The sequence below is a fragment of the Dipodomys spectabilis genome, unplaced genomic scaffold, assembly GCF_019054845.1.
Source record: "Dipodomys spectabilis isolate Male_0828 unplaced genomic scaffold, ASM1905484v1 ptg000081l, whole genome shotgun sequence".
Classification (NCBI taxonomy): domain Eukaryota; kingdom Metazoa; phylum Chordata; class Mammalia; order Rodentia; family Heteromyidae; genus Dipodomys; species Dipodomys spectabilis.
Window position 1 is genome coordinate 7,814,336 of NW_024870758.1, and position 27,877 is coordinate 7,842,212.

The following is a 27,877-nucleotide window of genomic DNA, read 5'->3' on the forward strand; positions in this document are numbered from 1 at the left end:
TCTATTGTTAAGAATGAAAACATGGGAAAAATGTTAAAAATGGGAAAAAAAAGGAGGGAAAATTAAAAAAAGGAGAACTGGAAAAAAAGAGAAGGGAACAGATGATATTAAGCAAAATGAATGAAATGTACATATCACCTGATATATGTAAAGTTAACCTTGTTGTATATCACCTCTAAAACAACAATTGAAAACAAAAACAAAAACTAATGGACAGCAGCCAGGTAGTGAGTTCAAGCTCTAGTACCAAATTATTTCCCCTCTGTATAAATAATGTAATCTAATAAAATAAATAAAAATTAATTAATTACATTAAAACAAAAAAAACTGCCCTCGAATTTAAAAATAACATTATACTAAGCCAAGAAAAAAAAGAATGGAAAAGTACTTGGATTTGTATAAGAATTAATAAGAAACTGGATGAAATTTTTGAAATAAGCTCACTTGATAAAAATGTCAGTATTTATGGATGATACATCAATATGTATATTATTTTAACTTAACAGTTTTCCCTAACACTTCAAATACAATTAATCTGATTAGACCTTCAAAGTATAATAAATTTGGACAGACCAATTGATGAGACCACATATTTAAAATGATGTTTTCTTCTACAATGATATTCATATTCAACAACAATCTCATATGCATACCTAAGTCAAATTAAACATAACCACATGGTCCAAATTAATTTTGAAGAATTCAATTGCATTTAATATTTTAAAAGAATTATTAACAATTTTATCCAGTTAAAGAAGATTTTAAGTTCCTTTCTAGGATCACAACTTCCTCTCACTTAAGAGACTGAAATACACAGCACATAAAATTAAATGTTCAACCAATATAATAGTATATGAAAAGGCAAACTTTATGCAAAATGTGATTTTTCTTTAGGCTACAGGTTCTTTGAGAGCAGATAGAGTATATTATTTGTTATTTATGTACCCATAGCCCAACATAGTGACTGTTCTTTAAGAAATGAATGCCACCTGAGTAAATGAATGGAATCACATGCAACTTTCTGATGAATTATATATACTCAATGAGAACAGGTATGCTTTGCTATTGCATTTTCATTGCTTAGTACAGTATCTGTCACATAGGCATTTAAAAATTATTCATCTATAGGGCTTTTTCACAAACCTAAAATTGAGATATGCTATGGGACAGAATGACTAATACAGTATACACACTAGAAAACAAAGTATATCAGTTCATTGAATGGTGGGTTATGGTGGTTGCAACTGGTGGTAAAACTACTATGAATTTTGAAGGAACACAAGCTGATTTTTCCACAATATAGAAGAAAAATAGTGTTTGGGAATCCAGAGTTCTTAGTTATTAACAATCTAGGCTAAGAAAGATGATTCAAAGAGAAGGCTGAGTTGAACAAATGTTAAAACTAGAAATGGTTTATGGTGACTATATTGCTTAAAGTTCTTCAGAAATACAGACCCAATAGTTAATTGATCTATCATATATTTGATTGTTTATGTGTGAAAGAAAATTTTTAGGGGAATTGGTTCACATAGTTATTATGTCAGGGAACTCTATGGCAGACTTTTTCTATCTGGGGGCATTGAGAGAGAAGTATAATATGGCTCAGTCCAAGTTTGAAAGCTTCAGAATCAGGTTCACTGATGCTGTAAATTCTGATATGCAACAAAGAAAAAGGATTTCCCTACTTCAAAGGGAGGGATGAAGGAAGGGAGGAAAGGAAGAAGAGAGACAGAGAATAAAAGAGAGTGGGGGCAGAGTAGTAGGAAGAATTTTATTTTCTGCTTTTTAAAAATCTCTTAGAATCTTACTATCTGTGAGGTTGCTTCCAGAAGAAACTGTATGCAGATCAGTGAACTGAGTGGGGTAGATCTTCTCTCAATGTGAGCACACAGAACTAATTGACTGGGCACCAACAGATAGATTTTTAAGATGTGATTCTTAAAATACAGTAAGAGAAGATACTTTAAAAAAAAATTAAGTGAATATTTGAAAGTGAGCTTAATGGAGGTTTTCCAAAGTGGAAGCAAGCTAAAGGAGAATTTTCACAAAGATAAATTATTTAAATTTATTATTATTAAAGTTTGGTAGGTGTGATTATTCATAAACATACAGAGATGTATCTTTTCAAACCCCTGTCCTACAAGTCTACAAACTTCAATTGAACCAACATGATTCAACTATAGCTTTTGCTCATTGTCAGTTACATATATCCATACAAGATGAGATCTACAAGCAATCTTTATTTCCTGGGTCTTTCTTTTACCTTTTGCTAATACCATTTTTCTAGTTCCAAAATTCTTGTTTCAAATATAATTAAGCACAATGTAGTTCTCACTCGTCTATTTCTTTTATAGCTTTTAAGAGAACTCAAGTGACTAATACTTGCAACCTCGAAATAACTAATTCATTTCTTCCCAGGACACTTCATTACATTTCCAGTGGAAAGAAACTGTTCTCCCTGACAAAAAGTTCAACCTGCCTTGCTAGACATCACCACCTCTTTATGTTCCATTTGGATTCTAAACTTATGCCAGGTATACTGCTTGAAATTTGGGTGAATGGATTTTGTATGTTTTTCAAGTTGTATGCTTTAGCTTCAATTTCTTGCTCTTATGCTGGAAGGATTTAGATTCCCAAAATATGTCTGTAAAATCTCAGACTCAAATATTTTTATGAAGTTTCCTTGAGCTTTCATTAGAGTATGAGCTTTTACTCTTCTAAATGCCACCATCATTTATTTGCACTTCTTCTAAGATACCTAGGTAGTTATTTTACAAGTGGTTCAGATATATCATATCAAATTTATATTATGAACTCTCAAAGAAACATATCAAGCCTAGCAGCAGGACAACGATTTCCTGGGCTTTTAGTTTCAAAATTTGTATTTGTGTTTTGTTTTGTTTGCTTTTAGGCTTTAAAGACATGATAAATAAGCCAACAGTGTCACCAGGTAGCTACAAACAACAGTATTCTGCCCCATCCCACCCCAAAAAAGCAAGATATACTGCACAGGCTAAAACACATAAATATAAAAAATATTAAAAGATTATTATGTATGGTTGTTCACATTAACCATTACCTTTGGAACTCAAATGTCAGAGTATATTTAGAATATTCACATGGCTTGACTATTTTAGGGTTTGGTTATTGCAATTACATCTTTAAAGCCTAGTTGTTTGTTTTTTGGTTTTTTTTTGTCTGTTGTGGGGCCTGAACTCTAGGTGTGGGCGCTGTCCCCCAGCTCTCCAGTTCAAAGCTAGCGCCCTACCACTTGAGTCACAGAGCCACTTCCAGCTTTTTTGTGCTTATGTGGCACTGAGGAACCGAACTCAAGGCCTCATGCATGCAAGACAAGCACTCTACCACTGAGCCACCTTCCCAGCCCAAGCCTAGTAGTTTTAAGAGTGCTTTAAATCTTTCCTTATTTCAACATCTACACAGTCAACTTCTTAAAGGACATAAATGATTGTATCACATCTATTCTTTCCACAGATAGCTTGGTTCTAGAGCTGTTTCCAAAAAAAAATCAACAATACAGATACTATAATATATGCATAATATATACCTATATACAAAACATATATAGAGAGAAAGAGAAATAAATCTCTAACTTATAAACTTTATAAAGTTAGAGTAGTACTATAAACCAAAAAATGCATAGGGAGCTTAAATTAAAGGTTGATTGAAAGAAAAGATGAAATGAGACACCATACAGGGAAGTATAGAAGCCAGAAAAGCTGTACAACATAATTTCTTTTAAGAAGCCTTGGTACCATGAAACCCAGAGAGTGAAAAGTAGTAGCAAATCTAGGAGTAGCAATTCAACTAAAAAACAGCTCATCAGACAACATCAAACATGATAGGCACACTAGAAAGAGCTCTTCTGTCAGTGGCACTCTCAAGTACAAAGGGAAACCAAGTCCCTAAAAAATGGACTTGCTTTTATTTTGCTCAATTTTCACCCCTTTCTGTCTGAATCTCCCATCAAGTGCTCTAATTTTGGAAAGTCACTATTTCCAAAGACCAGCTCTGCAGAGGGCTACGTTTTGTCACTTTGCAATCAGCAACTCAAGCAGTCATATCACTTTTGTTCATAGCTGCCGTGTTACTACCAAATTGGTCTGGGATATTGAAAAAAGGCAGCCTTGGATGTAGTGCTCATGAAAAAAAAAACCCATTTCTCTGTTTGGCTTTTTTTCTCTCCTTTCAACATTTTGATTATCTATTTCATTTCACATCTCCAGCTCGCTTTGAGTCAGAAAGGGATTTCCCTATTGGGTAATTTTGATCAAGCTGATTTCATGAGGTCCAGATCCAAAAGCTCCCTTCTGAGAAATAAAACCTAGCCCATGGCCACAGCAGGAGGTTTTGGACTTTAATATTCAATTTTATTTTAATTGCATTCTTATTTAAACCTTTATTTTAGGGTTAGTAGGGATAGAGCTTGCCAACTATTAAAATCAAATGGTCACTCTGAAGATGTTTTCTAACATTTCTATTTTACACTATGAATGATCTGATCTGAAGACAAATATTACAGATATTTACTATCTAAAGATGAACTTCATTGTAGCTTTTTGTAAGGCATGTGTCACATTTAAAACGAGACTGTCAAGAAAACCTCAAAACAGTTCAATTATTTTCTTGATTTTGTTTCAAATAACATGAAATGGAAAGTATTTTTTGGAGACTCTTTTATTTTCTTTTTTTGGCCAGTCATGAGGCTTGAATTCAGGGCCTGCTTACTGTCCCTGAGCATCTTTTGATCAAGGCTATGCTCTACCACTTGAGCCACAGTGACATTTCCAGCTTTTTCTTTCTGTGTGGTGCTGATGAATAGAACCAAGGGCTTTCTGCATGATTAGGCAAGCACTCTACCACTGAGTCACATTCCCAGCCAAAGGAAATCTAATTAAAACTACATGAAATCTGACTTCCTGACCTCCCTGTAACTCACATGCCAAGTGAGATCTCCAAATTCTTTCTCCAAATTTCTGCTAACATTCTTCTTTTATCCCTTCTTTTATATCTTATTTTATTTTATTGTAAGGATGAGGTACAGAGGGTTACCATTACATAAGGAGGATAGAGTGTACATTTCTTGTTGAACATTGTTATTCCCTCCTCATTTTCTCCTACTTTCTTTCCCTTCTCCCCAGGTTCCACCATCAATTTGAAAGGTTTGTTTCCAACATAGTGTCTTGTAAGTATCATTGTTGCATTGGTTCACTCTTTGTCCTTTGTCTTACTACTTTGTAATTTGTCTTCCTTTCTCTGTACACACACACACACACACACACACACACACACACACACACATGTATATTTCCATCCCCAGACAAGGGATGGAAATCAGTGACAAAAGGAAATAATCCAAAGGGAAAAATGAAAGAAAAAAGAAAGAACTTCATATAATACATTAAAACAAGAACAAAAACAAAACACAAACCACCTTTTTGCTTTGATATCTTTTTTTGAAATATTAGAATTTTTATTTTATGCTATATAAAATATGCATAGATTTAGTACATAATTCGTTTTCAATATAGTAAAAGAAAAAGATAATGAGAAAATGGTTTATAAATCTCTCAGTCCCTTTTATAAAAGATTGTTACTGAAACTAACTAGTACTTGCATGTACAGCTATCAACTCTGAATATGTACTAATTATACCTAGGAATTAGAATTTACCCAGATATGAGTTCTGGCTGCATTTTTTTAACGGCACAATTATATCAAGAGAACACTGTGGCTTCCACAGTATTGAAAAGTTTGAAAAGAAGTCCCTGCCTCCATAGGGAGACAAGAAGAATATCCATCAGCGTCCAGTATATATAAAAAAAAAAAAACAACTTCACTGTCTGATTTACCTTTATCAAAGGTAAAATGATTCCCTGCTAAATTTGCATGAAAGATTTTGACCCACTGTGGTTCTTATGAACACAAAAATTTTCATGACCTTCATCTGTTTTACAAATATGAATACAAAATATGTTCAACTGGCAGAAGTCCATGGGCTAAAAAGAAGGAACTGAATATAAAATGTTTACTAACTTTATCTATTCTGATGTTACCATGTCAGGTATTGAGACCTAATTGGATTCTTGTGCCCAACCATCATGAACACAATTCAATCTTCTTTGAGGTTTAGTTTCTCAGTAGCAGCTTTGGGTTGTCGTTTCTTGTTTTGACGTATAAGATCACTCCTCCCAACTTCTATCATCCGTCCTTTCCAAGATTTCATTTCATTCTCATAACGAATTTTATCATCTTTAGAAAGTTGATAATAAACCAGCTTTTGAAAATGAGGCATATTTTTCCATTTTTCATTTAAAGTCTTCAATTTTTCCTTAGATGATGACTCTGTGGTTTCTGGAACTTTTTCAGCTATAAAAATGTTGTATGCTGAATGAGTTTTTTTGGTTTTCCAAGAGATGTTAACTCTCTCTTTTTTATTAATGCTTTCCTTTTCAGACGACTTTGTATGATTTTTTTTTCCAAAGACAGCAACTGACTTGGAGTAAGCTGTTCTTGAATTGTTTACTTCTTCTTTGTATATTTTCCAGTCTGCCTTATAAGCATCTTCATATATTTATTTCTTTGACTCAGGAAGTCCTCTCCAGACCTCTGCAATTTGTCTAATTATTTCTTTATTTTTCCCATCTGGGTTTGGAAGTCATAGGTTTTTTTTTTTTTAGACTTTTTTTTTCTCTTTTTTATTGTGAAAATACTGTACAGAGGGGTTGCAATTACATGGGCAAGATAATGAGTACATTTCTTATCAAGCATTGTAGCCTCCTCCTTTGTTTCCCCTTCCCATCCCTTTCCATCCTCCCCCTGCTACTCCCTCCTCCCCCCCCCCCCTCCCCCGCACCAAAGCTGTAAAGTTCCATAGGTTTTTTTTGGATAACTACTCAAGGTGGATGAAAACCATTTTGGAAAATACACAAAACTGAAAGGTGAACACAGGCGACACCCACAGCCAGTGCACAGCTCTGCTCCAGATCTTCCCAGCACCCTCAGCGGGCCCCACAAGCCCTGGAAAAGCGACATTGTGCCACCTAGCCAGACAGCAGCCCGGACCCGATCCCGCAGAACCTCCCACTCACCACCGTGGAGCCCCCACAGGGGCGACCCGAACACGCGTGCGGATGCCCAGAGTTTGTTATCATGCCCGCCACTAGCGAGGCACTATGGGAGCTCTCGATATCTTAGAGTCCATTTCAATTAGCGTCATTTTATATGGTCCTATGTACATAGATATTGGGCTGTTGTGATCCTCTGGATTAACATCTAACATTCTTACCTGGGCAATTTGGATGATAACATTTTCTGTGCTCCTCTAATTCTTAATGTGTTCATTAATGTTTGCTTCTGTGGGAACAGTTTTCTCATGCCCTTGTAAATCAGTCTTCCCTTTCTAATATTTCTAGTGTGTATAACCTTCAGTTCCCCACTCAATATTACACACACACACACACACACACACACACACACACACACACACAGTTAGCTAACTGACCAAACAAGTCAACTCAAAAGCACGTGATTGAGCCAGAAGCTGGTGACTCATACCTGTAATCCTAGCTACACAGAAGGCTGAAATTTGTGGCTTTAGGTTTACGACCAGCCCCAGCAGGAAAGTCCTTGAAACTCTCTTTTCTAAACAACCACCAAAAAGACAAACATGGAGCTGTGGTTAGCTGCTTTAGCCTCCTGGTTAATCTGAAGGTGTGTATTTATCCATAGTGGCCAAGATTTGTGTGTTTTTTTGGAGATAAGAATCTCACAGAGTTTCTTGCCCAAGCTGACTTCAAAACATAATCCTCCTATGTCAGTCTCTGAATACTTAGGATTACAGGAATAAGCCACTAGTTCTTGGACCTTTAGCCTTATTTTTATTTACAAAGTATGTAACATCATTAGTTTCAGAATTGTGGTGTTTCATATAGTTCTCAAATTTAAAACAAATTCTAAATTTTACCTATAATTTATCTACCTCTTTTAATGAATCCGAATGAAATCATTCTTTTTACAGTACTATGCTTTCCAAAATTTGAAGATTAAAATGTGGGAATCCACCCATTCTGCATATCTAATAATATACTTTGTTTGGATTCAAAATAATAATGCATGTGAATCACCTTGCAAGCTATAATTTGTAGGCCTGTGAAGCAGATTATAAAAGCAACAGAAACCAGGTGATATTCAGACTACTAATAATGTTATGTTCAAACTATATGTCATCATATAGGTGTACATTTAACCTTTATACTTACCCCTTCTAAAATATTTTTGTAATGAGCTTTAAACAGTACAGTTGGCACTATTCTGCAAGATCTTCAAAAGGAACTTCATTCAAGTATGTGTGTGTGTGTGTGTGTGTGTGTGTGTGTGTGTGTGTGTGTGTGTTGTGTGTGTGTGTGTGTGTGTGTGTGTGTTGCATAGTATCAGCAATTCTTATTCATGATGCAGACCAGAAACCAAATTCCCAGGAAATCTTTACTGAAGCAGAGCAAATACTTTGAAGCAGCCTAAGCACAGCTACCATGACCTCTATCATCCACCAAGGACTCCAATTTAAAAACTGAGATCCATGGAGGTTGAGTTAAAACCAAGTTTCAATTTTTCAATTTCTTAAGGAAGCCTGATAGGTCTCTGAATAGTTTCCAGTGTTTCTCCCTACAGTGGTATCTTGTAAAAATGTAAAATACTATAGGGTAAATTTTTACCCTTTGCAACAAAAGTCAAGCTAGATTCTAGTACAGCTGATTACTGAGACTTCAAAGCTGGCTTTCATAATGTCATTTATGTATAGTTTTTCAAGGGTACTCTCAGACATATCAAGTCAAATGGGAAAAGATATTTAGAAAATAATTTATAAATTCCATGATCCTCTCAGGGTAATATAAGGTAGGAACATATTCAGTAACATATTCCTGTTCTTATGTATGTTTGTTCACCCTTCTCTCAGTTGGTATGGCTAAAATATTTCTCTTTTGTTCTAATTGCTTTCCAATTGTCTTTTAACCTAGTGTATGTGGTGAATCTCTACTTTTCCAATTCTTTTTGGCTTCTTTGTTCTTAGTAGACCAAAGTTCAATGGGATAGCAGGCAGGGCCTAATCTTATAAATATTTCCATACTAAATGTTTTACATTAAAAGTTAATCATTAAAATCTACACATGGTCATATTCATAGGAACAATTACAAGGGTGATATGATAGTTGACCATGATAGTTGACCAACTAATGAATATTGATATCCTTCCTATTTTAGGATATTTGTATATTGGTAAATATTTTCTTTTTTTTTTTTTTTTAAATTTTATTTTATTTTATTTGAGAACATACTGTACAGAGGGGTTACAATTACATGGGCAGGATAATGCATACATTTCTTACCAAGCATTGCAGTCTCCTCCTTTGTTTACCCTTCACCTATCTTCCCAGCCTCCCCCCTCCCTCCCACCCAATCATACCCCCCCCCCCACCGACATTGTAAAGCTGGTTTTGACATGACATTTTGTACTTCTCATTGTTGCAACAGGTCCACCTGGATCCTTAAACGACTTGTTTGTCCCCATCTCCTCCACATGTTATACTGACATCAAATATAGTGAAAGCGGGGGTTACACTGTGGGGGAGGGACATACAAAGCAACAAAGAAATAATCTTATAAATGCGTTAGAAACACATGCATGAAAGAAACAAAAACATTAAAATACATATTTGAGGTTTCGTTTTCCTAACATCACATTATCTGACTTTTTCCGCTTGACTCATACCGACAAATGGGATTGTATAAGGTTGCAGAGCTTCTGCAGGGCAAATGACATAGCTAGCAAGATCAATAGAAAGCCCACGGACTGGGAGAAGATCTTTACTAGCCATACAACGGACAAGGGTCTCATATCTAAAATATACTTGGAACTCAAAAAATTAAACCACCCAACAACAAATCCTCAAAGAAACAACTGCCCAATAAGTAAGTGGGCGAAAGACTTAAAGAGAAGCTTCTCTGAAGAAGAAAGAAGGATGGCCAATAGACACATGAAGAAATGTTCAACATCCCTAGCCATAAAAGAAATGCAAATCAAAACAACATTGAGATATCACCTCACTCCAGTTAGAACAGCAAAAATCAAGAACTCTAACAACAACAGATGCTGGAGGGGATGTGGACAGAAAGGAACCTTACTTCATTGTTGGTGGGAATGTAAACTTGTTCAACCACTTTGGAAAGCAGTATGGAAGTTCCTCAAAAGACTCCACATAGAGCTCCCCAATGACCCAGCAATCCCACTTTTGGGCATTTACCCAAATGATCACAAACAAGGCCACACTAAAGCTACCAGCACAACTATGTTTATTGCAGCATTATTTACCATAGCTAAGACATGGAACCAACCCAGATGCCCCTCAGTAGATGAATGGATCAAGAAGATGTGGTATATATACACAATGGAATTCTATACCTCCATCAGAAAGAATGACATTCCCCATTTGTTAGGAAATGGAAAGGCTTGGAAAAAATTATATTAAGTGAAGTAAGCCAGGCCCAAAGAAACATAGGTCCCATGGTTTCCCTTATTTGGTAAATATTTTCTTAGAAAATACCATGTACCGGGGGCTGGGAAGGTGGCTCAGTAGTAGAGCGCTTGTCTTGCATGCCTGAGGCCCTGGGTTTAATTCCTCAGCACCACATAAGCAAAAAGAAAAAAAAAGCGGGAAGTGGCGCTGTGGCTCAAGTGGTAGAGTGCTAGCCTTGAGCTGAAGAGCTGAGGGACAGCACTCAGGCCCAGAGTTCAGGCCTCACGACCGGACCCCCCCCCCAAAAAAAAAAGAAAATTCCATGTACCAGATACCAAACTGATTGATTTCAACATTGATAACTCATTGATTTCAACATATTTTGAAGGATATTTTTAAGTTGAGATTTACCTGATTGTGTTTCATAAATTTTAGCTATATACTATTCCTTTTCATGATAAAAGATAAAAAGTATTCTACATGTATGATATATGAACAATAATATGTCTGTGTTAAGATTAAGTATACCTCTCTTGCTCTTAAATAGTTGGAAACAAAATTAGTGTATGATTCAAACATGTAAATTAAGTGAAAATAATCCAAGGATAGCATTTAAGCCTTTCACATTGGCAGGCAAGAGATGAACAAGTTGTCTTTCTTAAATACATATCATTTCATGGTAAAGGCAGCTCTCTGAACTCTAGTAGGTCCAAAGGTATGTAGATAGTTGTGTATATGTAAAGGTCAAAGAAGTTAAAAATCCTAAATCAGTCCTGTAGTGAGTCTGTCCTCTCTTTGGGATTTTAGATTCCAGAGGGCAGTTTGAAATTCCATAATTCCACACAATCTAAATCTTGCATAAGAGATATAAAAAATTCTTATCAAAAATCATAATCAAATCATTCAGAATTTAACACACATCCTGTTCTAGGATGGTATATTTAATTCCCTTATATATCCATACTGCAGTTTCATAACTGAACAGTGAGAAACCCATGCTACTTCAAATGTTCATATTATTTGAAGCTTTTCAGTTGGACACAACTAGTTAATGTCTTAATTATTACTTTTTGCCAGAATTTGTGAATAGCTCCATATCTCAAAAGTGAATCTTTTAGAGAGATTCAGTTCACATAAGTTTATTCTCTCAAGACTCTTCTAAAAGCTAGGTGCCTGTGATTCACATCAATAATTTTCCCTATTCGGGAGGCTGCGATCTGAGAATTGTGGTTTGAAGCCAGTTCAAACAGGAAAAAATATAATACTCTTAATCTAATTAACAACCCAAAAGCCCAAAGTGGAGCTGTGACTAAAGCAGTGAAGCACTAGCTTTAAGCAAAAATGCTTAGGAACAGTGCTCAGGAGACATATGTGGTCTAGGTGGCCTGAAATAGAGACCTTTAAACCTTTTACAGAAAAATAAAATGTTATTTTCCATTTGAGTTACAAACCAAAGGTCCTACATTAATAAATTCATCATAGTTAAGATGGGTAGAATTATCTAAATCCTTACTGAGCTTCCGACATATTCACTAAAGGCCTGAATTCTCTTTCGTTAAGACAGGTAAGAGCACCTGGAATTCCAGGCCTAGGCCTGGAATAGCAGAATAGCCTGGAGAAGCTGAGATGAATCTGGCAACCTAAAACTGAGCCATTACATGATCCAGCGGATTCTGACACCATAAATACACAGGGAAAGGCTGAGCACATTTTCCACAGCTGTTACTGATAACAGGAAAATGCGCTTTCCATATGCCAAGCGAGGCTTTGGAAAGGTCATTTTGCCACAAACTTAGAAATGGTACATTTTAAAGCATCAAACAGGATATATATTGTGCCCTTGCTGTGCCCATATTCACTGTCAAAAGAGGGCCCTGCTACATTTACTTCTTTCTCCTTTCTTTCTCTTTAAAGTTGTCATATCACTTGGCTGCTTTCACTTTTATAATCATAAAGTCAAATTTATGGTGTTAAAATATAAAAGGGAAAAATAATGAGAACTCAAATAAATAACTGGCAGGTCTGATTATTGCTTCATGCAAAGCCAACTATAAGTGGCCCTTTGTATAACTTTGGAGCAATTTATTTCTGACACCTGTATCTAGGTCAGAGAAGGAATGGTCTTCTCATTTTAGCTTTGTAAAGCATAACATGTTATTCTTCTAAGGAAAGTAAAATTGACCACACAATTTCTAATTCCTGATTACTTCTCCTTCAGGTATAGCCATGCTATTTTGAAGTTCTTTTAGAGAACATGAATTATACTCCACTAAACTTGATTCAGTGAAACTGGATAGCAAATAAACTGTAGTAGCAGCCCATGTATATTGGAGTACCACCTCCTACATTCCAGAAAACCCACAGGGGATTCAGAAAGTTGTTAGACAGACATGTCTAATTATACAAGCAAGCCAAAATCCTACTGCACATTTGCATCCTTATTCCATTAACATAAAAAACTCAAAACCTCCACATAAAATAGTGACAGAAATCTTTCAGCTGTAGTTTCCCAGATATAGAGTAGATACAATTTCTTTATAGTGAGTTTGAGCCAAAATGAAAATAAAATCTCCACAAAGCTCCCTGATGTTCTAACCTAATATACTTATTTTACAGATAAGGAAAAGTTTTATGACACATTACATCATCTTGTCAGAAAGATTGCTTAATTTGAGTCTCAATTGCAGTAATCACCATCGGAAAAGAGAAAAATGATTCTATGGATCAGAGCAAGAGGAGAAGTTGCCTCTTTTCTTCCTTATATTTTTTGAGAGAAAAACCCTATTCAAATTTAAAATGTAAGTCAGCTTTCCTTCTTTTTGACAGTATTGAAGCCTAAGAAAAGAGCTTGGCATTAAATACAGTTACTCTAGAGTTAGTACAAAAGGACAGGGATTTGCATTGGAAAAAGTGCTAAAAGTTGAGCTTCTGGCAAGGAAAGATCATTATTTATAACAAGCTGATCTGCTTCTATATGATTAACAGAACAGTGAATTAATGTTGTTATCTTAATATTGTTTAAATGACCTCTCGATGTGGAGCAGAACCATGCAAGGCAGAGTGGTTAACACAAAATAAATGTCAATCTAAGAGAGATTTCTGGGAAACATTTTCACCCAGAGTACAATTTGCTTAATTAATGGCCTCAAAATGATAAGCTCTTATAAGTCTCTGGTGTTTTTTTTTAATTTGGGGAAACAGGACAGAGCCCAATTTAATGGGATTTTCTTCAGAGATTCATAAACCTGGTAAATTTCAGGGTAATTATCAGCCATTTTAATGACTTCTTTTCAAAATGTAGTTCATACCCTAGGTTATCTGGGAGAATGGAGGAGGAAAGTGTGAACCTGGAGCTTCTGTGTTTCATTACCTGTACATTTTAAACTGTCTGCTTGAAACAGATGTTGAGTTTCAAGGCTAAAACTAGTCTTCTAGTATCCCTAGAATAAGGTTTCATTAAGTGACTGTTTCAGAATTTGTCATTCATGACAGAAAAACACAAAATAGACTTACAAGAGATCATGTTGTTCTGAGAGTTACTGTGTCTATAAAGTGGGAAAAATCTGAATCCACATTTGCCTCCTCTATAATAAGCTTCAAGTCTGAGAATTTCTTACCAGTAATCTAGCTGGACATTATTCTATAAACTACATAAAATAACATTTGAGGCCCAAAATAAGATGAGAACAGAGATATGTGTAGAGTATCATATAAGATGCAATGCTTGAGATGTAAACTCAGAAAAAAATCATTTTCCAAATGAAATATCAGCAACTGGGATATGTGTAAAATTGAATGCTGATTCATGATGGTTCTACAAATATACTTAAAGATATCAGAGGTTTCCTGGTGACAGATGTAGAATAGGAAAGGAGATAAAATTCATGGCTGAAAATCCAATATCACATCAATCAGTAAATAGGTAGATGATAGATTGATGGCAGACAGATAGAAAGGAGGTATGTCATGGCTGACAAAAAATAAATAGATTAATGAGAGAGAGAGAGAGAGAGACAGACAGACAGACAGATGATATAGGTTAACAAGACAGCAGCTTAGCAATTTTGTTTAGTCATAGTTTTATGTGACATGAATTTCTTTCCTTCCAGGCAAGTAAAAGCATAGAAGACAAACTTTCTTTTTTAGAATAAGTCCAACAGTACCTAGAGAAGAGTGTGACATTATAATTGGACAGTAAAGGTACAATGTAATAAAAACAGTCTGTGCTGGAAACTTGCAAGGCTTGAATGTCTAGATTCTTCTTTGCTCTCCTGTGTAGTATTTCTCCTTCTTGGTTAAAGGGGGAAGACCCCTCTGGAATTAGAGTCTTAATTTCTTTATGTGCAGCTGTTAAACAGAACAATAGGGTGGGGAACATAGTCATACTTTGGCCTATAATACATAAAAGGGATTCTGTTTTCTGACACATCTCAAGAAAGAGAAATTCTAGCTGTTTAGGCTTGTTTTGGAGAAAGTCAGTAATAGGAGAAAAACAAATGAGACAGTGCCAGAAAACTCTTCACTAGGAATATCATTTTCTGAGCCTGAACAATAGTGATTGTTTATGGTATGTATAAATTTTCAATCTTCTGGAAAATTCTTTACATCAATTTCTACAATTTGGATTTTAGGTGCCCCAAAATGCAATGTGTTAAATTTTGATCTCCAGCATGCACTAATGGGAGGTGGCAGGGAACCTTTAAGAAAGATGGGTTAGTCAGAGGTCTTTAGGTAAAAGGAAAGAATACATCAGCAAGTAGCATGTTCAGCTTAGCAATGCCACCTTCATGTTCTCAGTTTTGCATAAGCAAATATTATGAAATCTTGAGGGTCTGTCCTCTGTTTTTGTGACAATTGTCTCCTATTTTTTTTGTGTTTTTCCCCCATTACCTTTTTGTTATGTTTCTCCCTGGGTGTATAAAGTCATTTCTCCCTAATAGGACTTCTTGGCATGCGGCCCTCAAACTACATGTCTTTTGGTTCCTGCATACACTCTGTAACATCACTGTAATAATTGTGTGCTTGCCTCCTAAGGAGCTTGTGTTTTTCACATCAATATGAGTACTTGTATGGTTTTATTGCTTTTTTGTTAAATTTTCAATTACTAATGGAGATTGATTAGGCATATTGCTTTTGATAATTCTGTACTGTATGAGAATTCTATAGTATAAACAGTGTATCTGGATTTTTATTGACAACCTTCAATAATACAGAATCAATTTGTAAACTCCATATTCGAGTCAATTCTGCTTTCTATTATGGATAATCTTAAGTATGTCCCTGAACCCTTGAGGAAGGAGAAAAATATACGTTGGTTACAATATTTCACGAAGTATTTTCTATGACTACTTTGAAGAAAAGTTTTAAAACACAGGAATCTCATAGGTCAAATTCACTCCAAAAACAATGCATTGGCTTTTGTTCTTTTACTGTAAGAATTTTCAGAATCCTTGATATGTCAACGCATACTGTGAAGACAAAAAGACAAATATACCACAATACAAACCTACTGCAAATGGAATTTTTAACTTAAATAGTTTGTTTTCTGGGCAAGATATCATAGATCACATTGAGAAATTCCACTACAGTGCAAAATTTCTAGCACAAACAAGCACAATGTGTTTTGGATCAGGAGAAAAGGTTGTATGCACACACTCACCTCCTTTCACAATTTGTCTGCTTACTAGTGTGATGTGTTGAATTGTGTTCCCCTCAGAAGATATGGTATAATCATAATCTTGGTACTTATTGTGTGACCTTACATGAAGTATTATCTTTGTGGCTGTAATCAAGTTAAGATAAAGTCATACAGGGTAAGCTCTAGAGCAGTGTGTCCTTATAAGAAGAGGAAAAATAAGCTAATAGGGCAGTGTACAAAGCTAACACAATGTACAGATGGACAGATGGAGTGTTTTACGGAAAAGGCCAAGAAATGGGAGCAATACACTCACAAACCAAGGACAGTAAAGGAGTTTCTGCTTAAATTTAGGAGACAGACTTTTCACACAGAACCCCCAGAAGTGATCCACTTAGTTGACATCCTAACCTTATACACCTTAAGATCCAAACTGTGGGAGAATAAATTATGATTTCCCAGTTGGTAGTAATTTGTTTGGGTAGTCCCAGGAAGCTTAGGCAGATGTTGGTAGCAGAAAGGATGGTGTTACAGCAACAGACCTAAACATATGGTGTGACTTAAGAAATGATAACTGTTCAGTTTGGAAGAATTCTGAAACATTTAATTGAAAGAATCTGTATTTACTTGATGAGGCTGTTGACATATGTATGCTGAAGATACCTGCTGAGGTTAAAAACCGATATGAGGAACATGTTCTAGGAAAGTGGAGAAAAGTAAATATTTATTATAAAGTGGCAGATACTTTGGTTGAATTATTTCTCCTGTTGATGATAAGATTGTTTCCAAGAAAAATGTGGAAGGTCCAGTCAATTTTCTATTTGTTGCTTACAGTGAGATAACTTGAAGAAGAAATTCAGCACTTAGACAGTACATGGACTAATACGCCAGCCATGTTTATCACTTGATATGTGTCTTTCTCATCATAGAATTCTAAACTTAAAAGGGTAAGGTCCTAGCCTATTACTAGTCTGATAGTTTCCAAATTCCCAGATCATCCCAGATAGACAATAAGTGTTGAAAGAATGAATGAAGCAAATACATGGAACAAATATTCTTAAATTAGGCCCATTATTTTGCATGCAAAAATTTTCCAACCACTTTATGAACATTTTTAATTCTTTTAATTCTTAAAATCAGGAAAAATGTCAATTTCAAATGAAAATAATTTGCATGCCTATAAATACATGGTGTTTGCAACAAATTCTGACAAAAAATATGAAGCTGAAATGAACATATTAAAGCAACCTAAAATAGAGACTTCTCACCTAACTGCTCTGAAAGACAACAATTTCAGGAGGTTTTTTGGTTGGTTGGTTTGTTTTTGTCAATCATGGGGCTCTGGACTTGGGCGCTATCCCTCAGCTCTTCAGCTAATGATTTTTCAACCTATGAAAATAAATGTCCATAAAATTTTTTTCTTTTTCTTTTTTTTTGATCTATAGTGGGGCTTGAACTCTGGGCCTGAGCGCTGTCCCTGTGCTCTTCAGCTCACAACGAGCACTCTACCGCTTGAGCTACCGTACCACTTGTGGTTTTCTAGTGGTTTATTGGAGATAAGAGTCTCACAGACATTCCTGCCCCGGCTGGCTGGCTTTGAACAGTCATCCTCAGATCTCAGCCTCCTGGATAGCTAGGATTACAGGCATGAAGCACGGGCTCCCAGCTAATTTCAGGAGTTTTTGAAATAGAAATACCATAGTCAAATGCAAATTGGAGGCTACAGATGAGATTGATTCTCCAGCAAGTTGTCAGTATCGTTCCCAGGATGATATTTGGTAATAGCTGACTTAATAGCACAGATCTTATAATCATTTATAGTAAACAAAGAGCCAAGCTTCTATTGAATATATTAAGACCATTAAAAATGATGCCTGTCTTTATTCTAAAGTTAATCAAACTGCCCCCTAAATCCTATTGTTTAAAAAATGCTACATAAAATGATGTTGACTTTATGAACTATTCAGTATGTCAGGCAAAGATGAAAAAAACCAACAAATTGACTTTCCATTCTCATTCTCTGCTCAGTAGCTTTCTCAGATGAAAATATAGTTTCTTATAAGAATAGCTGGACAGGGCAAGAAAGGTGGCTCAGTGGTAGAGTGCTTGCCTTGCATGCACTGGGTTTGATTCCTCAGCACTGGGTTTGATTCCTCAACACCACATAAGTAGAAAAAGTCAGAAGTGGAGCTGTGGCTCAAGTGGTAGAGCACTCACCTTGAGTTAAAGAGCCCAGGCCCAGAGTTCAGGACCCACAATGGAAAAAAAAAAATAGCTGTACATTCTACAAATTACTTGCAAACTTTGCATATTTTATTATTATGCTTGTAATATTATTGTTTGTGTATGGTCCATATTATGGAAACAGAAATATTTAACTTTTATAGTCATTCAATAAAAATATATTTTGTAGATTTAAAATACTAAAATTTCATTATTTTAATTTATAGTAAAATATGGAAAATTTTATTCTTTCACTATTTAAGTGTATATCATTTCCCACTCACAATTTTGCATCAGTTAACTACCAAGGGTTTTCTTTCTTTTTTTGTTTAAGTGCCACTTCCAGTTTTCTAGCGGGTTTATTGGAGATAAGAGTCTCATGGTCTTTCCTGCCCGGGCTGGCTTTGAAATGCTATCCTCAGATCTCAGCCGCCTGAGTAGCTAGGATTATAGAGGTGAGCCACCAGTGCCCGGCTGGGTTTTCATTTTAACATGCATGTGTATGTCTGCATATATGCATGCAATCCACCTTAATCAGACTTAGCCCTTGATCACCCTCCTCTATTTCTCTCCCTTCCCACATTAACGTCAAGACATTTCATTTTTCTGCTTATGTAACTATTCACCCTCTTTCATTCTCTCCTTTCACATAGATCCACACGTTAGGAACTTTTTTTTATATTTTTGTCATTCATTTTTTAGTGCATGTTCAAAGAGGTTTCGCTTTGGTATTGTGCATATATATTTACAGTATCTTGATCATTTTGACCTCTTTACATGCACTCATTTTCACCTACCCCCTGCATTCTGTATTTACCAGATATTAAAAAAATGTTTCCAAATAACAGGTAACACGTGAATAATGACTGCACACACAAGCTTCCAGTCATCCATCTGTTACCTCCAAATTCACATGTTATGAAGATTTTTAAATTAATCTCCCTTTACCAATCACTTCCACACATCCACACATATTTTGTTATTCTGTTTTCGCTACTTTCCTCATTATCACTTCAATATAACATTCAAGTTAAAGCTGTGACTTTATACTCTGACAGCCTTCTTTTCCCTATTCTTGCAAACTGTATTCTAACCACTTTTCTGCTCAGACAACCAGATTCACTCTTCAAGTTCCTGCACAAACATTCATACATCTGTCATGGCTTCTACAACACCTGAAGTGAGTACTTATGCCCTTCCTTTTATCCTATTTTAGTTAAGTTTTTAGGGATATCTTTTAAAGATATATTTTAAAGCTTATGGTATTGTGATCTGTGTAAATTTTGACATTGCCTTTCTGATGTTCATGCACCATCCAATGCAAGTATGATGCCTTTTCTACACAACAGTCTCGGTGATTTGGACTATACTTGACATACTTAGATCTTCAATAACTATTCATTGAGGAAACAAAAGAAGCTCAGGGAACAAAAGGAAAAAGAAGTCAATCGGTAAATAATGTTGCTGTATTTCATGAAGGGACAATGGAAATAAATATAATAACTTACATGGCCACCTTAATTTCTTCTGGCACAATTTCAATGGGATAATTTAATTCGATGGGGTATCATTTGGTTGTTAGTTTTAACTGGAATTTTTCAGAGCTCATTTATATTTATATGATGCCTTCTTATGATTTCTTATAGCCATCCATATTTTCCTTTTTTATCCTTTATTTATCCCAATGAAAGCATTCAGATGGAATTCTCTTACAGTACTGAATGATTAGGAAGCTATTTAACTTGTTACTTTCTTATTCTACATTCCTAATGTAAAGTTTTAAATACTCTAAAAACAACAACAAACAAATAGAAAATGTACTTCAAAAACACATCTCAAAGTTTGTTTAAGCAGTCATTATTGATTAGTCCTATCCTGGTTGTGTGTGTATATGTGTAAGTGTATGTGAATGTATGTGGGTATCTGTGTGCTAGAACTCAGGGATTGGCTTAGTTTGTTAAATACTGGCACTTTTCCACTTGAACCACACCTCTATCTATGGCTTTATACTGAGTAATTAGAGGTAGCAATCTCTAAGATTTATCTGTCCTGCATGGTTTTAATCCAGGATTAAATTAAATTTTGACTCATGAGTAGCTAGGAATCCAGATGTGAGCCACCAGTGCATGGATATCTTGTTCTTTCAATGAAAGCATTAAACAAAAATAAAACAGAACCAAATGAGACTTTGTAGTTTTAGAGGGCTTCTAAACTAGTATTCAAGAAAACGTTGAAAAAAATGTGCATTCAATACTATCGGACTCAGGAAAACTAAACTTGCAAATGACTCAAAGACAGTCCTGTGTGTTTGCCATGTGAATTGCTTGCATAATGAAGAAATAAAAGAACATGCCTTAAATTGGAAATTAGTGTGCTCTCTCCTGTGTTTTACTTCTCTAGTCATTTGCTGTCATTGAATTCCATCTTTTGTAAGTTAGTGGTGATAACCATTATAACAAGAGGCCACTGAGAGCCTTAGTGCCTTCCCCAGCTTCCTCTTGGATTGAGATATTCTCCCTTTCTTGGGTTCATTAACCAATGAAAGTTCCATTAATTTTGATTTAGAAAATATTTAGTGTCCCTCTGTGTAAGACAAGGTAAATCACTTTCATTATTAAACTATTAACTATTTACTAAACTCCTCCTAGGTATATCTATTCATGGAAATACTATTCTATTTCTGATTTAACATATGTTTTCATGTAGTGGAATGTTATCATCATATTTTCATGTAAACACACATATCTTGAACCGATTTTTAGGTGAGCAGTTCAATAACATAAAAGTTGTGCCATGAAAACATCTTAAAAATTAAATGGATTATTTCATGTGATTTTTTTTTTTTTTTGGTCTGTCCTAGGGCTTGAATTCTGGGCTTGGATGCTGTCTCTCAGCTCTTCAGCTCAAGGCAAGTGCTCTACTGCTTGAACCCAGCACTACTTTCGGTTTTCTAATGGTTTATTGGAAATAAGAGTCTCACGGACTTTTCTGCCCTGGCTGCTTTGAATGGTGATTCCCAGATCTCAACATCCTGAGTAGTTGGGATTACAGATGTGAGCCAACAGTTCCTGGCTCATGTGAATATTTGAAGTCTTTCTGTGCAGAGACTAAAGCAGTTACAATTCCCTCCATATAGTAGGGAGTGTAACATTAACAATTAAACAATGGGAACAGAACTGGAAATGAAAAGGATATTTCTCTGCCGAAAGGATATTTCTGAACTACAGCATCAACTCCATCTCCTGTTCATAGCCTCTGCTGAATGCATTTGCCTAGGTGACCAACATCCTGTGTCTGTACTCCATGTGACCATATTAAGTGAATTAAAGAGAACAAGTCTTCAGGGTTAGCTTTAGCAGTAAGTTTATCCTGTTGTCATAGTAGAATTGAAACTAAAATACAAAGAAGATATATATTGGTAATGAGAAAGAAACAAACTTCTGTAATTTACATGGCATTCTTTAGAGAAAAGCACTGTGAGAAAGATTCAATGATTTTATCTACTATGGTATCCTTCAAATTGCCTCAAATTCAGAATACTATTCTTTGGTTGGAACCTTCATGATTTGTAATGAGTCAATAGTTTATAACCTGTTTGATTTCTGTATATTTAACTTGCCTTTGAGTTTCTTTTTTTTTATTCAATTTTTGCATTGCTTTGTCTGATTTTGTGGGAATTGCCTTTCCTAGAGCAATAAAGAAGAAATCTACCTAGTCTTGAACACACAGTATTTGTTCAAACCATTTCCTGACTCTACTGTGACAGTTATTTCTCCCAATCATTTTCATATCAATTTCAGATAACAGCCTGTGAACTCTTAACAATGAGAGGGGCTGATATTCTATATTTTATTCTCATGTTCAGCTTAGACCTTGGAATACTGCTAAGCTTAATAAATGATTATAAGTATAATAGATAAGTAATTCATATGAAAGTCATCAGTAATGTAGCAGCTAGAGGGAAATATTGTTGGCTGAAGATTAAAAAATATTTTTATATTAATTTGCATGATAATTGTTCTGATTAGTTTCACTTAGCATGCATTTGGAAATTCTAATTGTTAAGTATAATAATCAGGCATATATTTTAGAAATTATAAATTACCTAATAAACATTATGATTTAATGAGTTCAAATTATTGGAGATTAGTTACACAACAGCAGCAACATTTCAATTTCTCTCCACAAATATAAGTAACAGATGACTTGAGACTTTCATTCTTTGGAGATTTAGTGATTAAGTTGAAAAAGCACAGAGGTACAGATTTTACTTATCTCTTAGGAAAACAAATGTCCTTGTAATACCTTAATTTGATAACAAGAGTACACTCACTTTATAACTATCTGATTAAAAGAAGATTAAGAAAGCTAATGATAATTGCCTAGTATAAGTATTTTATGCTATTTAAAACAGGATATTTTAATGGCAATGTATTGGAGCAAGGACTGAAATGATATGGTGCAAATAGACAAGTATGACATACCTTTCCATAAACAGCATTTGAAACACTAGCAAATTGAGTGATAAAGGTTTTAATGTCCTATACAATATGATAATTTAAATTCCCTATATACCATAAAACAAAGATAAATTTCATATTGAAGAAAAGAAAAATTAAGGTTAGTTTTTTCCTAGAAGTTTATTCCATTAACATTAGATAATAGAGTATATATTATTTGTAGTATGAAATCATTTGAATGAGATGAGCATAATTTTCATAATTACATTGAATATATTGTCATATAATTTTCTGTAGTAATCTGATTTTGAAAACATTCATGGTGAAATAATACCTCACAAAATTCAAATATACTTAAAATGATCAAAATTTCTGAGCACAGTTTTTTTTTTGTGCTCAAAATAATCACTTCTCTTTTCCTACTCTAATTTTTAAACCACACATTGCTTTTTACAAACTTAAATGAGGATACTTTTTAAGAAGCCCTTCAGTTGGAATCGTGGTTATATTATTGATTTTTAAAGTGACTTGAAGCATTCGGGTTATTTGGACATACTGGGAAAGTTTCCAGGCATTGGCAAAACCCCAAACTGAACTTTCCTCCTGAAAGTCAAAAATGAATTTCATTAACCTTTTAATAAAAGAGGTATATTTCTTATTTGTTCAACACTAAGGCCATGTATTCCCAAAACAACCAAACAAGCAAATCTACCCAATCACCCTTATTCATATCAGTATTTGCATTAGAACAAGTGAAATGCCAGGATTGACTCTGTAGTCAATTAATGGATCTCTTTTTTCATCCAGAGATAACCTGTAAATTTGTATATGTGTACAAAACTTTCTAAAAATCAGAGCTTATAATAATATCAACGAGGATCACAATGTATCAATGTATATATTGCCCGGCTGTCCAGGGCATTTTAATTATGAGAATTACAATCTTCTCATAAATAATGCTCAGTTGTAAGAGAAATGAACACCAAGATAGGAATACCAATGGCTTTTTCTTTCTTCCTATTGTTTTTAATGTATTTATAATGTATTATGTGATTTTTTGTTTCTTTTTTAATTATGAAAATACCATACAGAGGGGTTACAATTACATGAGCAAAATAATGAGTACACTTCTTATCAAGCATTGTTGCCTCCTCCTACTTTGTTTACTCTTCCCATCGCTTCTCCCATCTTCCCCTTCCCTGCTCCTCCCATGCCAAAGTTGTAAAGTTTGTTTTTGGACATATTGTCGCGTACATCTCATTGTTGCAATGGGTTCACCTGTATCCTTATTTAAACAATTTGTTTTTTCCCTTCACCTCTCCAAATTATACCAATATCAAATACAATGAAAACAGGGGTTATACCATGGGGGAGGGACATACAAAGCAACAAAGAAATATCTTACAAATATGTTAAAAACAATAGTTTTGAGTCCTTATCTTGGGGTTCATTTCGCCTAACATCAACTTATCTGACCGTTTCTGCTTGACTGAGACGTACACAAGTTATTGCAAATAAGGGAAACCATGGGACCTATGTTTCTTTGCACCTGGCTTACTTCACTTAATATAATTTTTTTCCAAGTCTTTCCATTTCCTAACAAATGGGGCTCCCCCACTTAATAACCCTTGTTCTCACTGTATTTGATTTTGGTACCCTGCATCTTGTATATACATTTTTTTTTTCTAATTTTGGGAGGGTAAGAGAAAAAACAAAATGTTTAAATTGGGATACACGTTGACCCATTGTAACAATGAGATGTACGAACTTTACAACTTGGGGAGGGGGAGTAGTTGGGGAGGTGGGGAAAAACAAAGGAGATAGCAACAATGCTCAATAGGATATGTACTCATGAGCTCACTCATGTAACTATAACCCCTCTGTACAGTATTATTACTATAAAAATGTATATAAAAATAATGGTCAGTTATTATGATTTCATAGTGTATATGTTATATAGGTTTTAGAAAACAGAAAACACCAGAATATCTAAGATAGAATTAAATGTTTATGCATCTCTAGGCAGAATTTCATCATCAGAATGCTACTATGGTTTTTTTGTGGAAAATTTACAAGCCATTAATGATCTCCTGACGTATGTTCTCAAAAGAAAAACTGAATTAAATGGATCATCAAACTGCTTCTGTACGTGAACATTAAGTTTTTGTAAAAATAGCACATTTTAATACTTATGAAATTTCTACTAAATTGAAAGGGGAAGGCAAAAATTAGATTCTTGTATGTATTTGTCAAAAGATATTCCTCTCTCTGAGTTTGCTGGCTTGATATGTAAATAAAGGAATGAGGGCAATATTGGGGGTGGAAAAATAAAGGAAAAGAAGATAGGAAAAGGAACTAAATCTAAAGAAATCTTAACATAGTATTTATCTCTCATATCATGGAGATATAACTAAAGCAAAAATTATGGTATTTTTCTCAAACTTAAGAGAAAAACTGGTCAACTGAAAAAAATTACAGTATATATTTTAAATACTCATTTGTGAATGTCAAAGAACACCCAACTTTTAAATCTTTTTGTAGACAAAAAGGTTATGTTTTTTTAAGTTCAACAAAGATATGCAATATTTTTCTGATTTATAAGACTGTTATGTCAATAACTATACTTAATTTCTTATTAGAACTTGCACATTAGCAGGTAGTATGGGGTTTTGGTACATATATTTCAATATATCTACTTAGAAACTGCCCTTTGAACTTCAAATTCTTGCAATCACATCAGTAATGTCATTCACATAAAAAAGGACTGCATTACCTATTCCAGGACTATGTAAAAATCCATTTTTATTGATGCCTTATGTATCCACACAGTATCTTTTCCAAGTAAAGAGTCAGATTTCATTGTCTCTGCTAACAGTACCGGTCAAATAACAGAAAAGATGGCTCGTAGATATTGTACTTCCAAGCTGTTGTGGTGACACTATGAACTTCTGATGTTCTCCAGGTAGCTGATGTGCACCTCACTCCAAATTCGTCAGATACCTTGGCACCTGGTTTGACCTTACTGTCTACAATGAATTGCTGAGCTATGAAGTGCTCTGATTTTTAGATGTTCTGCCAAATTTCACCTTTAAAATGACAAGGTCAGTATCAAAAAAAGAAAGACACCTATGTTTCAGCTCTGTGGTGCCGATTATCAGCATAACATGTACAGTTCATCATGACAACAACTTATCCTTGAGGACTGTGGCAAGTTCAGCTAGAAATGTCTAAGTCTGCTTCAAACCCATTTAGAAGTGCTTAGATAGCTTACCAATCACATTTGCCTCATGAGACATATTTTACAACTCATTCTGAAGTGATGGTCACTTAATTTTTAAACAATGAGTGTCAAGAAAACATTAATAGTAACTCAGATTGCCCTGCCAAAATAAATTTTGAATTTTTGAATTAATGAACTTCATTGGCTGTGTCCAAATAAAACATAAAATATTTTTGTTTCAACTCCGATCAAATAAATTTCATAATATCAGTCATATGTGAAGATGGTGAAAATAACAATTATTTTTGGATATTGTATACCAGTCATTTAAAACACTGACTTCCTTTTTTATTATTTAGTCCAATGAGAATTTCAAGGAAGTATTTTATATGTCTGGGAATTGAAGCAGGCAAAAAGAGTAACATTTTTATCTCCTTTTCTTGTTTATGTTTTATATTTCCTAATCCCTTGAAAATAGTCCCCTTCTGTTATATGGCTCAGGTATTACAATTTTGTCATATTCATAGTCACATTAAAATATCCTCAGTTTTACCTGAAATATTACAGTTTACTACAGACTTCTTAATTCAATGTAGTGTGAAAAGTAGGTAAAGCTACATAGTCATTCCTTTATCATCAATACATGTAGTGGAATGTCACAAGTTCTAATACACACTATATATAGAGTATTTGGATACTCTATACATACTATGTATAAAGTTGCATAGTATGTATAGAGTTATTTGGAATAAAAGTATTATATAAGATAATTCTATTTAGTCCTCCAGAGGTTATCTATAGAGTAAATGAATATATCTTCAAGAATATGCAAAAGCAGCTATGAGGGGTAAGTTGTATTTTATTCATCCAAATGTTCTTTTTTTTCTTATTTTTTAACCTAGGCCAACTTTATACATAATATTACAGTTTCTGACTAGATGTTACATTAGAGAAAACTTAAAGAAAAGGAAATGTCAGTGATTATGTAATATTATATACCTAAGTAAAGTGATACATTGGTAGTTGGTTAGATATGGAAAATTAATTTAATAAAAGAGGACTAAAATATCCACATTATATTTTATCAACAAGATTGTGTTTTTCTTTGTTTGAAATAGATCTGTGTGTTTTGTTGTTAAGAGTAGGTATATAGCTGGGTGCTGGCGGTTCACTCCTGTAATCCTAGCTACTCAGAAGGCTGAGATCTGAGGATGGTGGTTCAAAGTCAGCCTGGGCCGGAAAACCCATGAGACTTTTATCTATAATTAACCACTAGAAAACGAGAAGTGGAGCTGTAGCACAAAGTGGTAGAGTGGTAGCCTTGAGTGAAAGAGTCCAGGAGCAGTGTCCAAGCCCTTGATTCAAGCCCCATAGCAATAAAAAATAGTTATATATTTACATATTCATATACACATGTATGTTTCTGAAATTTTTATTGGTGATGTGGATGTAATTCATTGGCAGCAATTCTGCCTAGTATGTACAAGGCCTTAAAGTAAACATACAATTCTGAAACACAGCACATTATTTTTTGGGGAATGTAAAAATATTAAAATATTGTTGACAAACATTGTTCCCTGCATATGAAGTTAGTGTTTATACCTATATATCTACCTATAACTATTGTATGCAGTAATATGCCAATAATATGATATTTCATATTTACTTGTAATTGATACTTTCACACAAAAACTTCAATATTTTTAAGCTATCTCTTTATCACAAATATGACTTACCAAAGGATCAAAACTTGAAAAATAGAGATCTCCTAATTTTTATAGAAAATATATTTTATGGTAATTGAGGT

At 34.5% G+C, this 27,877-nt stretch overlaps 1 protein-coding gene, 1 long non-coding RNA gene and 1 pseudogene across 2 annotated transcripts in view; all 3 read right to left on the reverse strand.

The window, feature by feature from the left end:
• Lrp1b (LDL receptor related protein 1B) overlaps window positions 1-27,877 on the reverse strand; it is a 1,466,647-nt gene that overhangs the window by 1,246,316 nt on the left and 192,454 nt on the right.
• Window positions 5,548-27,766, reverse strand: LOC122110780. The gene is made up of 3 exons (XR_006147911.1): window positions 27,756-27,766; window positions 25,678-25,682; window positions 5,548-5,786 (listed from the first exon to the last, which is right to left on the reverse strand). It is a non-coding gene; the product is annotated as an uncharacterized LOC122110780 (long non-coding RNA).
• Window positions 6,071-7,180, reverse strand: LOC122110779 (annotated as a pseudogene).